Source organism: Ictalurus punctatus, chromosome 19 (assembly GCF_001660625.3).
Source record: "Ictalurus punctatus breed USDA103 chromosome 19, Coco_2.0, whole genome shotgun sequence".
Lineage (NCBI taxonomy): Eukaryota > Metazoa > Chordata > Actinopteri > Siluriformes > Ictaluridae > Ictalurus > Ictalurus punctatus.
The window spans coordinates 2,036,547-2,054,023 of record NC_030434.2 but is presented as its reverse complement, the minus strand read 5'-3'; the positions used below and the strand labels follow the sequence as shown (position 1 = coordinate 2,054,023).

Below are 17,477 nucleotides of genomic sequence, written 5' to 3'. Positions count from 1 at the left end.
ACATTCACAAACAATATATACAGAGGATTTTCAAAATGTACCCATTGTTACAATCGTTATACTGCAAAAATAAATAAACTGAAATAAAAGAAAAATACAAAAATTAAACTAATACATTGTATTTAATAGAGTGCTGCTGGTAGGACACATTTTTGTAGGCGAACCTGAAAGTTAGCATCACCCTGGTTCCCGAAAAAAGCTAATAGTATTTTTGCATTGGCTTTTGGATTAATAAAGAAAATGGATTCTGTGACCAGCAAAAGTTTACGTATTTATTTTTCATCAAGATAATCTTCACAAATTAATACAATTTCCATGATGTTTGAAGCCTAAATACAATCAGGAGAAGTAAAAAGCTAAATGTAGGCTATAAATAAACTACAACATGGTCACATGACCTCAGTCACCACTACTAAGCCTCTGACAACTCATTCAATCTTTATTTAAACACCACTAAACTGGAAAATAGATTGATCATTGATGCCGTGTGGTGTTTGTTTTTGACACGAGACTATTGTGTGTGTGTGTGTGTGTGTGTGTGTGTGTGTGTGTGTTTCAGTGGCGAGCGGTGACCTCTATAACCAGGTATGCTGTGATGCAACCCACCCCATTTTTCACATGACATAACTAAACACAGTAGATAGTAGATGTGTCTCTTTGCAAGTTAATGAGATGCATTTAATACTTTCAGCTTGCGGCACAAAAGGACATCGTAGTAAAAAAACATGCATATGTTTCTTTCAAAGAGATGAATGCAGTGTCTGGAAAGGTCTTATCATACTCCACAAATTTAGAAAAGTCCAATTTTTCAAGGTAGGAAAGCCTCTTCATATGTAAATCAATGGTGTCTAAAATTAAAAAGATGTTATTGTTCCATTTTGTCAGCACCTTTGTTCCTCTTTGAAGAGTCAAGATGCTCCTTGTTGGTTTTGAAAGTGCTCAGCTGTTTTCTTCATTTCCCCCTGTATGAGGGGGGAAAAAACATCAGAAAGCTCCAAAAGAATAATAAATTTGGGATCTTGAAAATCCCCAGCTGACCGAATGTATTTTTCATCCCAGTCCAATGGGTCGTTGTTGCACTATGTTGTCAAAGAGCTCTATCAAGGATTCGTGTTTCTCTTTGGCAGTGTTGAAAAAACAAGATGTATAGTTCTATCGTGTAGGTGCAGCTTTGGGAAATCGCCTCTTCATGATGTTATCCAAGGCCTGAGTGCACTTTGGAGGCTAGGTCGTTCAAATTGAGGTGGGGACACCTTGCAGTCTATCAGGGTGCTGCAAGCTTGTGAAAGCACCAAATTGAGAACATGACCACAGCAATGCACAAAACTTGCACAGGGGTGTTGTTCCTGAACTTTTGCCTGCAAGCCATTTAGTTCACTGGATGTGACTTCCACGCCATCATATGTTTGGCAGACAAGCTCAGAACTGCATCCCATCCCTGCTATGGCAGCAAAAATATGTTCTGCTAAAGTAACGGCTGATTGGTCAGTGCTCACAACAACCCCACAAATCTTTCTTCTGCCATGCCCTCCTTGGTAACGTACCTCCAAACTGTTGACAGCTTTGCAAAGTTTGAAGCGTCTGTTGTCGCACCCACAAGTATTGCCACAAAGGTGGTATCTTTGATTTCAGTTTTTATTTTGTTTACCAAAACATTTCTCACTCATTTTTTTAGCTACTTTTTCTGGTGAAAATTTCATGTGAAGAGCCTCATTGGAAATATATTTACTGGAAAAAAAAAGTTGATGCATCCATTACTTTTTTCCCCCACTGTATATTCTAAGTGATCTATTAAATTTTTTCAGTGTAATAACTTAATGAATTCTTTCTATATTAAAAAGCATTGTTTTTCTTTCTCTCTTCCCTGGAAATATGCTAATTATAATCCACTGATTGATAGTCTATTGCCTTTATTTTGCACCTGGCATATATATGCATATAAGTATTCGTAACCTCTTATTGAAATAGCAAAGTGCCCCATTATTGCATCGTTGTTTTAACATATTGACCAAAGAGACTACTGTTTAAAATGAGAACTTTAAGAATTTAGCTTTAAAGAAGTACTTGTTGCTGTGGCTAATTCAAAGACCTTACATTTTGCAAAAGTGCATACGTGCTTTAGCCAGTTCACAAAATGTGTGAATATCTTTTTGCAAAGACGTAAATACTGGCTCTCTTCTTCAGTGATGAGCAGGTGTCAGAAAAGGAAAGTTGTGCAGTGCCATATTGTGTACCTGGCTTCAGATGTTCCTTTGTGCCAACAGCCATCAGGCTGTACAACACTTAGCCACCCCCTCCCTTGACCTTACTTTTGACTACACTACAAATATACTGCTACACTGTTTTCATATGGGTACCATACTGTACTTTTTGTACTGCTCACAAATCACATCACTACTTCAAAGCTTTTATGTCCAAATTTTTTTTACTGTACTAAATCATGGCGCAAGCTGTGTAATTTCATTTTCTAATCAACTAGTGAAATGCCTGTTACTATCATGGATTAGTCTACTGCAGCATGGTTAAAGTGGGTTTCCACCTCTAAAACATAGAGAACCACTCAGCAACAGCTAATGTTTTATATGGAGGATATGGTAAAGGCTGTTGAGATGGATCACTCTTATCCAGGCACAGAGGGTGAACAGTTGACATGCCATTGATGAGCCTAGAATTGAAATGGACCTAAAAGGAACTTATGTACACTACTTGAAATTCAAATCAATATAGTGAGTCTTCTAATGATCTAGTCTGGAGGAAATTGTCAAGAACACTACTGAATATTGATACCGTAAAACGTTCAATTGAATTTGTCTTTAAAGAAGTCAGTGACCTAAAAGCTGATATGAAAGCTGTGAGACATGTACATAAAGGAATTAGAAAACCTACTGAATAATGCTGAACAATATTGTTGTAGGTGGAATTGTTGTATTTCTGGAATTCAAGAAAGGGCAGATGATAACATTTAAGCAACATATGATAGAAATATGCGAAGCCAACATTCCAGAAGAAAAGGCCAGACTGACAAAGGATGTATACATAGTTAATCCTCTAGGACCAAAGGAACCGAACAGAGGCCGCAGAGTGACAATCCAATTCTCAAGCAGAGCTAGGTGGCATTCTTTGCTGGAGTGAAGATGATCATCAATATAGTAGCTGGCATCGATCCTCCGTAGGTCTAAAATATAAAGGGTTTATTACTTAGCCCACTGCTCTCCTATAACCAAAGATGGAAATAAGTGCAGCCGATGGTTAAATGCGTGTTTTCACTTTATAATTTAGATATCTGACTCATTTAATTAATTATCTGACTCTAATTAATAATTTTCTAGTTACTGCTAGAAGTATAATACCCCAGTATAATAGTTCTGATTATATTTAGTCAAACAATTTCATGCCAAGCTTTCATTATAAAAAGACATTCTCATATAAAAGACTCAGGCTTTTATATAGCCTATAATAAACAATTATTTTGTTAGCTCGGAGGTTTATATCGACATGCAAGCCTAGGCAATTTCTATTTACTTGTCAGAGGTTTCTTGCAAGTTGTATTAGCCTTTTATATTAACTTGTCAGAGGTCGCTTTTAATGTGTAACATACTTTCTTACGGAAGAACCACTGAATATTTAGAGATAGAAATGGCAAATGAATTTATTAAACAATCACAAAAGGCGGCATACTTATTAACAGAGACAAATGTAACTTACAAGAATGTTGCCCAACGTCTGACATAGTAGCATAATGTATTCAACCAGGCATACCCTCTTATATCCCTGAGCCTCTTTGAAATATATAGTGTATAAGGATCAAAAGGAAAAATGTCACCCATGCAATCCAGGGTGTGTGTGTGAAGAAAGGGCACATATTGCAATGTATATTGTGAATGTTATTTCCTAAACCTATATGATATTTATATCACCACATTGTTCACCATGAAATATGGATAAAAATGATACCAACCATGCCCCAAGCAATATTGTAGTTAAGAACAATCTCTGACCTTAAACGGATTACTACCACAGTTACCAATTTTAATACACCTCCAAATTGTAACTCTTCTTTTACCAAGCCAAAAGACAGTAACAGAGCTTTTATACACAGTTGTTCTGTTGAACTGTTCAAAAATGTTTCTTGTTCATTGCACTGTTAAATATTGATGACCGAAGACTGGTACAGTTAATGTTGTGGGCATACACCCTTAATTAGCTAAACAAAGTTTACAACCAACCTTAAATGCAGGCTTACGAGTGGTTATTTTTATTTCTGTTCAGCGCTTACTTTGTCTTTTTCTATAATGTCAGGGGTATTAGAGACTGTGGGAAATGTAAAGCTGTTGTGTTTTTTTTTTTTTTTTTTTTTTTTTTTTTTTTTTTTAATCTGTTTTTACCTACAAAAATTTTGTGCAAAAAACACATCTTAATCTTTGGGGGAAAATCAATGGGGAAACAATATTTTCCTTTCTTGTCCTAGCAGTAAATCTGCCGGTGTGGTGATACTTTTATATTTAAATATAATTATTTACCAAATTATATTTAGTAGATCTCGTACATTTGAAAGATGGCTTATTTTAATTGTATTCAATAATATGTGACTGATATAATGACTGGGCAAGATACAGGTGCATCTCAAATTTGAATATCGGGGACAAGTCAAATTTTTCCAGTAATTTACTTCAAAAAGGGGAACTTATACATTCTAGATTCATTCCACATAAAAGGAAATATTTCAAACAAAATGTCTTGTTTTAATCTTGATTAAAGCTTACAGTTTATAGAAATAAAAAAATCCAGTATCTCAAATTATTAGAATAAAGAATTTATAATATAATACAGAAATCTGGGCTAAGATTTCCTTGTATACAAAAATATTTAAACAGACGTTAACAGCTCTTCTTTAGTTGACCTAGATTTTTTTTTCTTTTCTTTTTATCTCTATGCTTACGAGTTATAACAGAGTGTGGATAATTTATATCCCATAAATTAAGGCTTTCTCTTGAGTGCCTTACTCATTAAGTTCTCAACAAAAGCTTATTCTCCCTTTCTGTTTCATGATGGCACAACCAGGAGAATGACTAAACAATTTACAAAACCAATATCTTGGAATATTTCTTGTTCTAGTATTTTCCAACTTTCCATGAATAATTTTCACTTTTCAAAATTCACATGCACTCATTCTGGAACACACACACACTTGCTCACACCAGCGTCTCTCTCTCTCTCTCTCTCACACACGCACAGAGCCCTCTTGCACACACTGGCTCATCCATCCTGTCTCCAGAACTAACTTCTAGATCTCATCAATCACACTTTGTCTGCTTATTTAGGGAGCTCTGTCACACTTATTTAAACAATAAATAAACATAAAAGCATACAATGAGGCAAAATGAGGAGAAAATAAATATCTTAATCAGCAAAAAGAACATTTTATTAGAGACACAATAAATAAATTCCGTCTTCGAGGAACTCTGTCCACCGAACTGTTTTATTACTACTCCAAGGCCTTCTGGTAAGGGCGGTGGGGTTGCTATGGTTTTTAATAAGTCACTGAACATTCAGAGTTTCTGTTGGGAGTTACTCGTCGTTTGAGGTGCAGTGTGTTGTGTTCGAGTCGCCATCATGACTAGGCCTTCAGGATATTATTCTCGTATTAATTCACTCACTGCCTCTCAGTTTAGTGAAAGTTTTCTAGCTAATGCTGTTGAAACATCTATCCTGAGTGCTGCAGAGTCTTCTTCTGGCCCTGATTTGATTGCCTTATTTTACACATTTTGCTCCAATATTTTAAACTCCATTGCCCCTTTTAAGCTGAAGCAACCAAATCGGAAATCTTATTACTGTGTCCTTCCAGATTTTTAAAGATTGTTTAAGTTTGAGTGCAGCAAAGTCAGCTGGGTCTAGGTATTTCTCTGACTTAATTGCTACACACTGTCATAGACCAAAGATCTTATTCACCACGATAAATTCAATTATTAATCCGAGTTGCCAATTCCATGGGGAACCCTCGGCTGAACTTTGTGAAGTTTTTTGCTGATTAAGTAATTACCATTCGTTCTTCCTTCACTTCACAGTTCTCAGACCTGTCCCTGAATTCACTGGCTTTACCGGTTTCATTTGATCAATTTGAACACGTTTCTCTAAAGGAACTGTGTGATCTGGTTAACCAGATGAAAATATCGTTCCCGCTGTGCTTATGAAAGCAACCTTTTCTGAAATTGGCCCCAGTATCCAAGTGTTGATAAATTCTTCTTTGGATGCAGGGGTGGTCCCAAATTGTTTTAAGCATGCTATTCAACCTTTGCTTAAGAAACAGGGTTTGGATGAAGGTTGCCTTAATTATCGGCCTGTCTCTAAGCTACTGTTTGTCAAAGCTGCTTGAGAAAGTAGTACAATCTCAATTGCTCCTGTTTTTAAACTCAGCTATGTTATTTTAACCTTTACAATCTGGTTTCACTGCTTTATACTGCTGAATAGTTTGCTTTAAGTGTCCAATGACATTTTACTCACAGTGGATGCTGGAAAAAGTATTATGTTGATGCTACAAGATCTTACAGCTGCCTTTGATACTGTGGGCCATTACATACTTCTCTGGTGCTTAGAGCATCTGTTTGGTATCAAGGGCACTGCCCTACAATGGCTCAGCTCATATCTTAAGGACAGGTCTTTCTCGGTAGCGTTGGGTAATTTCTGCTGCTCTTCTAGTCCTATTATTAATGGTGTTCCTCAAGGCTCCATTCTGGGCCCACTTCTTAATTTATATATACGGCCGTTGGGGAATATTATTAGGGCACCCAATGTCTCTTTTCATTTATATGCTGATGATACCCAGTTGTACATTCCTTCGAAAGCTGGTGACTCCATTCAGCCATTGTTGGACTGTCTGGATGACATTAAAAAATGGTTGACAAATTTCCTCCGACTTAATGAAGACAAAACTGAAATAATTGTTTTTGGCCCCCTGAGATTGAAAGATGGTCTCATTAACGAGCTCCATAATCACTTTCCCTCAATTTCTTCCCAGGTTCGGAACCTTGGCTTCATTCTGGACTCAGAATTATGCTTAACCAAGCAGATAAATTTGGTCGTTAAGACTAGTTTTTATTAACTACGGATTATTTCGAAACTCAAAACATTTTTGTCTTTCCAGGATTTGGAGAAGGTTATTCATGCTTTTATTACTTCTCGCTTAGATTACTGTAATTCATTATACTTGGGTCTTCCTCAGTCATCTCTGGCTTGTCTTCAATGGTTCAGAATGCAGTTGCAAGGCTGTTGACCAGGGCAAAGAAGTTTGATTGTGTCACCCCAATTTTAGCATCGCTTCACTGGCTCCCGGTCTGTTTTAGGATTCACTTTAAGGTTCTGATGTTTGTTTTTAAAACTCTTAATAATCAATCTCCTTCCTATCTTGTGGATCTTCTTAAACCACATTCATCAAACAGATGTCTAAGATCTTCTGATAGGTTTCTTTTGCATGTCCCTCGATCCTGGTTAAAAACAAAGGGGTATAGAACTTTTGCTGCCCCCTGTCTATGGAATCAACTGCCACTGGACATCCGCCTTGCACCTTCTATTACCACTTTTAAAAATAGGCTTAAAACATCTCTTCTGCCAGGCTTTTTGATCAAATTTTTAATACATTTTGTTTATTGTCTGCTTATATTTGATCTAATTCTGTTTCTATTTTACTTTCCTTACTCTGTTCAGCACTTTGGTCAGCTTTGCTGTGTGAAACGTGCTATATAAATAAATTTTACTTGCAAGACTCGCAAGAAGTACGCCCCTTATTATTTCACTTATCTACTCGCTACACGTCTCCTATGTGACCTGCTTACAGAAATCTTAGTGCTACTTGTTTAACTCTGTCTAGATTCTCTCCTCGTTTCCTCTAGCACAGCAGCTCACAAGCTCACTGTAAACTACACAACAATTCTAGCAGGGCTTTGCACGCTCATTCTTCTTGTTTCTGTACTCTTATCCTTTTTTCCCCTCTGTACCTTTACTAATAATCACAATACACGGTACTATCCACTCACCTCTGCCTAGTTTCTCCATATCCACTAAAACAGCAGGATGCAGTCTCACTGGTTACCAAATACTTCATATTAACAACAGCATACATATATTTTTTTTCATGCAGTTACACTTTTTGAGATCCAAAACTCCTCCTTAATTTAGTTATTTTTGGAGAAGCCTTAAGAGTGTTCTTACCACCACAGGCTGATCTTCAGTGATCCACACAAACAATTTAAAAGCAAAAATGCTTACCTTCATTAGTGGCAGCTTGTTTGTGCAGTCAGCTCTTGGTTAGCCCAAAGCAGGGAAACCCTACTGGCTTTCTTCTCCACCATGTCGGGGTCACCAAATAGGTTGTGGAAAATCTCTCCACCCTAAGTCTTAGGCAGGGTTTTCTCCACTTATTTATTACTCCAGTCTAGATGTTGCCTTAATTTTTTCTTTCTCTTTAAGTTACCATGAGGCCCCAAAACTCCATACCATAGAGGGATCTCTAACTTGCACATGTATGCACACAACGTGTCTAGATGCTGACTTAAGTGTTGTGCAGAGGAGCACAATGGGACACAGATTACCACAGGATTTTTTGAACTCGGTACACACTTATAATAATATCAAGAGTATACTCTGTAGTTTTTAATTATGCTTTTTTTTTATATATATACACTCTATACGAGCCACAGAGCTGGCACTGAGTGCCTCTGCAGTCCGCCTTAATGTGCCCAGACCACATCTTCGGCAGTAAGTTTGTTGCCCAGGAAAATGCAGAAAGCCCCTGTTGGGTCCAATAGCAAAGCTTCCTGGCAGACAAATCAGGTCACCAGTGGTGTCTCTTTTTTAAATTTAACAATGAATCATCTTTGCCATTCCACATGCCAAATGCGCTAAGGCATTTCTTGCCTTTCTTAATTTGAGTTGTACCGTGCCAAAAACAACACAATGTTCTTTTCTTTGATAAAAGGATTGTACATTTGTCTTACCAAAGGCACTTGGCTAAGACAAACGGAGCAATTAGCTCCCTTCCACTCAAGGCCTGATGGCACTTCTGCTCATTAAATCTTGGAAAAAGGTGGAGCAATCCTTGAGCTAGCAAATGGTCACATCAAAGAACCCAGCCAAAGAAGTATTGTAAGCCATATATAGCTGAAACAGGCATTGAGAACATGCCCAGCAGGACAAGAAACTTGGCCAAAAGGCAGAAATGCAATAACCTGTTATGTCCTCTGGCCTGAAATGCACCACCAGCACAGCTTCAGAGCTGCGATGGTAGGCATTACCTTGAGCTGGGAAAGGATCAGCTGCAGGTAGGATTGAGCAGTCAGACTCCACCCTCAACAGATCTTGTGTTCCAAAGTGTAACCCCAGCTCTCTTATATGAAACCACCCTACGACAAGTACAGCTATGCTGAAAGCAAGGCCCACAAAAATAAGCTGAAACCCCCAGTGTTCCTCTCCATGAAACTCTTTAGTAAAAGGCAAAAGATTTATGCGTGAATGAAGAGAAACCCGAGCTATACATGAAGTTAACCCAGGCCTCCGAAACTCCATCGGAGGCCTAGAAAGCCGGTCTAGGGTAGGTTGGCTTGCGCCGGCCCCTTACACCTGCACAGCCTTGATGGCTACAAATGTAGGATTGGTCTAGAGCTGGATGTGGGCTGTAGTTTTTGTAGCTGCTTTCTACCTCCTCCAGGGAAACTCGTCCCTCCAACTCGACTGCGCTCGCTTCCAGTAGCCGGCCGGTAATAGCGTCTAAAAACCTGCTGCAAGGTCTTCACTCGACTCCCTTCTTTTGATGACGTCTCCATAGAAGGCCCTGGCCACACCCAGCTTTCCCTCTACTGAAGAAATGGCACGTTGGGCGCTTGTCTTGTTCGGTCGCTTGCCTTCCTGCCTGGACCAAGTAGCTACGGGCCTCAGCCTTGTAGTGAGCCTGTAGGGCTTCACTAGCGTCCCTGAGCCGTCCCTGATCTCCGTCTTGCCTGGCCCTTTGTGACTGCCTGGACCACTGCCTGGCCCTTTCCCTCTACTGTTTTGCCTCTGTCCCCACCATGGAAATAGTATGACAACTTTTTCAGCTTCTTTATTGCCTCCCACCACTCCATCTGCATGTCGAACAACATCCTTAAGCACCGCCATCCTACATACAGTTGGTGGAAGACCTCTACAAAGGTTGGCTCTTGCAGGATGCCTCCATTCATTCTCCATGTACCTTTTTCCTCTATTCCTCCCTTCTGTTTGGATGCATCCAACAATCAGGCAGTGATCGGAGGCCCACAAGGACTCCTGCAGGAATGACTGCACTATCGCCCCATCCCCTACGAACAGGAAGTCGAGCAAAGAGGCGTCACCCCTTGAATTCCTCCAGGTGTGACCCGGAGCCTGTGGCTCGACCACCCTGTACATGTCAACCAAGCCTGTTCCCATCATCGTCTGGGCCAACCCCCCCCGCCGCCTCTAAATCCACATTAAAGTCTCCCCCGACTAATAGCAATCTATTAGTGCAGAGTAGAGGCTCCAACAAAAGGTAAAACCCCTTTCTTTGCTCTCCTCTGCAATGAGCATATACCCCTATATGAATTTCTCCCCCTCCACTTCCCATCCATGAACGACACCCTTCTCGGGACCACCGAAGTAATCTAATCTACCACCCAGCCGAACGTTTTAAATAGAATTCCTACCCCATCTCCCACCCCTTTTGAAAACTCCTTCTCCTCCCCCTCTGAACACAGGTGGCACTCCTGTAAAAAGATCAAATCAAAATGTACAGCCTTTAAGCTTAAATACACTGCCGCCCTTTTCCGAGGCTGTCTAATGCCCCTCACATTTAGAGAGGCTACAGTTAAAATCTCCATTTTGGCATCACAAACTCATTCCTGCATCGATCATCTCTATCACTAATTTTACAGTAACCCATTACCCTAGAGGCCGAATCCTTAAAATCCAATGGCTCCACAGTCGTCCCTGTTTCTTTGGGAAGCTTCGCCCCCTCCCCTTAATTCGCTTCTCCATCCCAGCTGTCTTGCTAAACTCTTCCTCATCCCACCCTGGGTATGGTTTGCCTCCCCTGACCCAGTCTTGAGTTTCTCTCCCTTTGCATTTGTCTCTACTGAGCATCGGGGTTCCTTCCCCTCCTCTGACGACGACTTCTCTTCGGGGTAGGGTCATTTTCCCGCCCCCTTTCGCCTGCTCCGACATATCTGTTGCTTCGCCTGTTGAGCTCTTCCCCCACTCCTTCACCTCGTTTTCATCTCCCTTATTGTCGTGCCACTCCTTCCCTGAAAACTGCTCCTTCTGCCAACTTTCCAGGCTTCCTCCTTCTTCTGCCCCGTTCTCATGTCCTCCTATCCCTTGGTCTCAAACTCTCCTACCCCCTCCCCTCCTGTCCTCCTGCCGACCCCTCGGTTGTCAGCACCTCTTTTCCAAGTGGGAGTGCCACGTCCTCTCCCAAAACCTTACTGTCGCCATCCACCTTTGCCGACACCTCTTCTGCTCGCTCGCCCTCTGTTCCACCTTAGCCGACTGGCTCCGCTTCTGTGTCCAGCCTCCTTCTCCTCCTGCTCCCCTCTTAGCATTACCTTCCCCGCCTGGGAATCTTCTGTAAAGAGGCTGGCGAAAGTGCTATTTCTTGCCGGGCAGTGGCGGTACAAGTGTTCCCCACTTCCACACAGACTGCAGACTTTTGGGACTCCACACTGTTACATTATGATCCTCTGCACCGCAGGTCTGGCATCGCTGCCCAGTGCAGACTTCCTTTTTATGGCCTAGCGCTCCACATCTTCGGCAGTAGAGGGGCTGGCCCGGGTAATGGAGAACTGCGGTGAGGGCCGATGGAAAAGCTTCCCGGAGGGTGTAGCAGTCCCCCCTGGTACTGCCGGATCCACCCAGAGATTTGCCAGAAACCTATGCTTACCATTCCAGATCCCAAACCATCCTCTAACCTTCTCTCCTTCAGAAACTGTAATGCAGTACCACGCCAGGAATACTCTGATGTCCTCATCAGCTACGAAAGGGTTGTACAGATGCACTACGATGGGAACCCCCTCCACTGCAAAAAGTGGCACCACACACAGTCCCCGCAATGCTTCGTCCTCTGACTTTTGGGTGCACTGATCAAAAAATGCAGCACAGTCGGAAAAAAGCCATGAAGGTAATATCCACAAAGCCAGCTGAGCCAAAATCCTTTTTTTTCCTCCTTCTTCTAACCCTACTTTGTATTAAATCTATTAGGTCCCCTTCCTTTTCCTATCAAGTACATCTGAAACCTTTTACGATTGATCCATTTTGTACAGTTGTTTAACGTGAATATTTATTTATTTATTTATTTATTTATTTATTTATTTATTTATTTATTTCCTCCTTTTATTTGACCCTTTTGAAAAGGGGCACCTTTAGGTACTGCAGTACCAGGTCGATGCATGGAGCGGACGGAGCAAGCCCCTCTTCCAGTTCCTGGCTCTAAAAATCCATTTAATATAAAGTCCTCGAATGGAGGACGTATCAGGTATTAAACTGATAAGAACAGTGTGTTTTTTTTTTTTTTTTTTTTTTTTTCTTTCAAAACAATTGTCACTTTTTTTCTTCAAATCCACAATTTAAACAGATTTTACTTTTTTTTTTTTTCCTTCAGTCCATAGACAACATTTGTGATTTATAAATAAACTTAGATAAAACACACACACTTCTTTTTTTTTTTTTAAATTGTTAAAAGAAAAAAGTGTGTATGTTGTCATAAAATCCATGAATGTTAGTGTCCATAAAATCATTTCAGTTGTTAAAAAATAAATATATAAAACAAACAAATCAAAAACCACTAAATTACTAAGTGTCCTCTCCTCTTTTTCAAGACCAGGCATGAGTCCCTACCAAAAGGTGCCCATCACGCTGCTCTCCAGCCACGGCCAAGGCCCATCACTCCCTGTGCCCAGCAGCGATCCTCTAGCCTCCGGCTCGCTGCTCCCGTAGCCTTTGTCGGTGAGGGTGCATCTATGAACAGCCAGGGTCGGTGGGAGAATCTCATGGGCCACCATCCATGACAAGTCCTTGTGCCTGTTCTGAAGAGCAGGGTGGGTGGCTTTCCTCCAAACTTGTCTGGCCTCACGTAGAGTAGGGCCTGGGACTGGACTTACTGGTTCCCGATGCTGAACAAGAGAAAGAAGAGCCTTGTGGTTAGTTAAAATGGAGACATCTGCTCCTTCTAAAAGACACTGGTGTTTTTAGGTCTACTGGTAAAATCTTTAGGCTTCATAGGTAGGACCCCATCCAGAATTGGGTCATGGCTGCTGTCTTGCTTTCTCTGGATGGAGTCACGGCTTATCCGAAGTGGAAGGCGGTAAAACGGCTGTCTAAAAACAGGTGGGGGTCTGGGAGGCCTTTCCCTCCATTCTCTGGTCTCTTTTTCACGACCTCCCTCTTCACCCTCTCCCACTTGGACCCCCAGACAAAGTAAAAAACCGCCGTCTCCAAGTCTAAAAGAAAGTTCCTTACGGGGACTAAAAACAGAACACACAAGTAATATAAGAGGTAAAATCACTGCTTTAAAAATTGAAATTTTACCTTCGAGAGTCAGCTGTGGTTTTTTTTTTTTTTTAAGTCCCCAAAAGCCCAGTCTTTGTCTGACTTTCCCTATCAAGTCAGTCCAGTTTCCCCGTCCTCCACCCTCTTTGTCAAATTTAACACCTAAAATCTGTAGGTCAGTTTTAAAAACCAATTCCAGTCCACCTGTGTCCATGTTACCCCATGACCCGAAGAGCTGGGCCTTGGACTTGCTCCTGTTGAGCTTTGCGCCGGAGGCCTGACTGTACCAGTCAGCGAAGTCCATTGCTCTTCGTTTAGATAAAACTTCGGTGGCTTAAAGGGTTACGTCGTCCATATGTAAAACACAAGTTGCTGTGAGTCCACCAGTCCCAGGCACTTCCAGTCCTTTGATCCATTTATCCCTTCTCAAGATCTGTGCCAGTGGCTCAATACAGGCCACATAGAAAAGGGGAGATGACTGACGCCACTGCGGATATTTACCGCTTCCAACACATGCCCATTAACCAACATTTTGCTGACCAGGCCATTATACAGCAGTCCCACCCAGGCTATGAACTTATTCGGAAACCCCATTTTTCCCAGTACCTGAATCAGGACCTGGTGCGAGACTCAGCAGCACATGCGTGATCCGGGTGGATCACGTCCTCTAAAACGGTCAAAATACATGCATCTAAAATCTTGCTAAAGAGCTTTGATTTTAAGTTTAAAAGTGTGATGGGTCTCCAGTTTTTGAGGTCTGTCCTGTCACCTTTTTTGTGTAGTAGTGACACTATCCCTGTTCTGAAGCTGTCTGGAAGTCTGTCCAAGGTCTCGAATTCTTTAAAAACAGTGAGTAAGTCATGTGCTAAAATGTCCCAGAAAGTCAGATAAAATTCTAGGGGGAGTCCATCCATTCCTGGGGACTTCCCCTTTTTAAAACATTTTTAAAGAATTTTGCATTTCTAAAACAGTAAAATCCTGGGATAAAAGCACAGCTTCACTGTTGACCTTGTTGTCTAAAAAGGCTAAAACTTCCTCCATGGTATCTTTGTGTATGTATATTTCAGTGTATAAATTACCATAAAATTCTTCCACCCCACCTCCTACGTTTTTTCCCCTTCCTCAATCTCTCCCTCTCTGCTTCTTAGAATGACCCCCCCTTGCTTTGTAGGTCTGATAAAACACACATTTCTGCCTTTACTTCTTTGATTTCATCTCTAAAATCTGTCCCACAGTTAAACAGGTTAAAATATCTCTGCAGTCTTTTTTGCAGTCCCATCATGCATCTTTTTTCCCTGTTCTTATTTTCTTTTTCCTACTTTATTAAATTGTCTCGTCTGTTCTTACACCATCTCCCATCACTGTGCTCATGAATCATAAAAGTCCTGGAGGGTCTGCTATTGGCTGAACTGCTAACTATACTCTCTAAATACTTCTTTGTCTTCTAAAACAGAGCAGTTCAGCCTCCACAGCCCTCCTCATACAGTCACACCATTGGTCAGTGAAAGGGTGCAATACACCATCATGTGGTCAGAAAAGAAGAGGGGGGACAGTGTTGCATCGGTCGGCGGACAATCCCGTATAAAAACATAATCGATCCGAGAGGCCATCATCTATGAACCAGGTTCCTCTCTTTGATGCAATGCGTTAAAACAGTTGACTAGTTTAAAATCCTTAACTAAACCCTTAAGTAAAACCGGTGTTTTATCTACTGTACACTCCCCCGCTACCCTTTTCCTATCTTTCAGTGTTAAAATACAATGAAAATCCCCTGCTACAATTAGAGGAACCCTCCCTAGCATGTTGGACTGCAGGTCTTCTAAAAGTTCATACCTTTTCATTTTTGTCCGTAAAACCATACACATTAAGGATAGTAAAATCCCTATCTAAAAAGGTCAGATTGGCTAAAAGTGCCCGCCCATCCCTCACCACTGTGCTACCATTTGCCAAGATGTTGGGATTATATATTAAAATAGCGACACCTTCACATTTATTAAAATTGGAACCACTCCACACGGAGGGTCCCAGGGTCCACAGGTCTTCCCATTTCCTGTAATTGCATAAGAAGGGCAAAGCACACTCTTGCAATAAAAACACATCTGACTTAAAAGATTTTAAAAGGGATAATACACTCTGTGCTCTCAGGGTGGACCTCGCACTTCTCACATTGATTGCTGAGATTGTGAGGATCATGAGCAGTATGGACCCTCACTTGTTCTTCCTTTATCCCAGTAGGCCTGGGTTCCCACAGGTCTTTTCTGCACCTGAGCATTTGGGAATGGACTGTCTGTCTCACTCCCCCCAGATACTAAACTTTTCTCTGATACTGTCTGCAAACAAAAAACTATGGTTTACCCTGTCAAACGCCTTTTCCTGATCTAACCCCAGTAGGGCTACGGGCAGCCTATGTTTGTGTCCACGCTATCGCATCCCTTATCAGCACAAGATTCATGCTACTTGATCGTCCAGGCACACCCCACATCTGGTCCGTGTGCACTACTGTGCCAATCACCTTCTTTAGGCTCCGAGTCAGCACCTTAGCCAAGATTTTATAATCACTACAGAGAAGAGTGATTGGTCGCCAGTTTGCTAGTTCTGCTCTCTCTCCCTTCTTAAGTAAGAGCGTGATGTACCCTGTCCTGGCAGACTGAGGCAGTAACTCCTTCTTGATTACCTCTTCATACACTGCCATGATGTCTTTACTGGCCTGTGGCCAAATCGCTTTGTACACTCAATGGGGAGACCTTCCCCACCCTTGAGTGAGCGCATAGCCTCCTCCACCTCCTCCTGAGTCAGCTCAGCTTCGAGGTCCTTCAGGTCCTCCTGAGATACCCTCCAGTCGACGGCCTTCAAAAAGTCCTCAGCCTCCACCTCACCCATTCTCCTTAGCTGGAAAAGGTCTTTGTAGTAGGCCGCCACCCTCTCTAACATCCCTCCCCTGGAGGTGCTCAAAAGTTCTCCCTCCCTCAGGCCTTCTATATGGGACCTATGTTGCCGGACCCTAACTCTATCAAAAAAGAACAGTGTTGGCCTCTCATCCTGCAGCAAATGCTGCCGCCCTGCCTGCACACTGTAACTTCTGGCTTCAGTGTAAAAATGGTCTTGCAACACTCCACTAGCTTGCTTAGCCCAGGAGGCTGGCAAGGTCCTTGACCACTGAGCTATCTTCTGTCTTTTCTCCTTTGCCGCCTTGCGGCTCCACCACTGGCAGAACTTGGCCACTTTGCCCTTTGTGTCCTCCCACCACTCTACTTCGGTGCTATAGAGCACTTTCAGAGACTGCCACCCCAAATAGAGCATTTGTATAGTGCTTAAGAAGGACGGATCCTACAAATAAGTTACATTCAACTTCCAAAACCCTGGGCCTCTTGCCCCCGCCCTCACTTCTATTTCTGCCCTCACCAAACAGTGGTAAGATGCCCAAAAAGTCTGTACCTGGTAGCGGGTCACCTTCACCCTTCTGGGTACCAGGATGTAGTCCAGCTGAGAGGCATTCCCCCTACTATTCCTCCACATAGCCCGACCCCCGAAATCTTTTCCATCATCAACCTCTCGAGGTTAACGTCGGTCACCCCATGTAACAGGTCTTATTAGTATACAAGAGGGGCTCCAGTATCTTGAAGAAACCTGCCCTCTCCCCCACCCTAGTTAAAGCATATACACAGATAACCCTAAACACTATGCCCCTCCAGGTCCCATCTACACTTAACACCCTTCCAGGCACCACTGCCTCTTCAGATCCCAATTCAAACTCCCATGACTTGAACAAGATACCCACCCCATCTGCCAAACCTTTTCCAATGCCCCATACTGAAGGTCCTGCCCTCCACCTTCCAGAAAACAAAGCCACATCAGCTGCTGAGTGCAGATGGCACTCCTGCATGAACAAGACCTCAAAGGGCACTGCCTCCAGCGACCTGAAGACTGCTGTCTGCTTTTCTGCCTGCCTACAA

The 17,477-nt window shown here is 42.0% G+C and overlaps 1 long non-coding RNA gene and 2 other non-coding genes across 4 annotated transcripts in view; 1 reads left to right on the top strand and 2 right to left on the bottom strand.

Annotated features, from left to right (window-relative positions):
• Window positions 1-700: 700 nt before the first annotated feature.
• Window positions 701-17,477, top strand: part of LOC128635452 (uncharacterized) — a 40,761-nt gene continuing 23,984 nt past the window's right edge. The window contains exons 1-3 of one of the 2 annotated variants that reach the window (XR_008398427.1): window positions 707-813; window positions 11,963-12,157; window positions 12,391-12,523. This is a non-coding gene — a long non-coding RNA (uncharacterized LOC128635452). Of the gene's footprint in view, window positions 814-11,962; window positions 12,158-12,390; window positions 12,524-17,477 lie in introns of those variants that run through there. The other variant, XR_008398426.1, reaches the window with a different exon arrangement.
• Window positions 9,409-9,524, bottom strand: LOC124629271 (U5 spliceosomal RNA). Its single transcript, XR_006984211.1, has one exon. It is a non-coding gene; the product is annotated as a U5 spliceosomal RNA (small nuclear RNA).
• Window positions 12,386-12,574, bottom strand: LOC124629261 (U2 spliceosomal RNA). Its single transcript, XR_006984203.2, has one exon. It is a non-coding gene; the product is annotated as a U2 spliceosomal RNA (small nuclear RNA).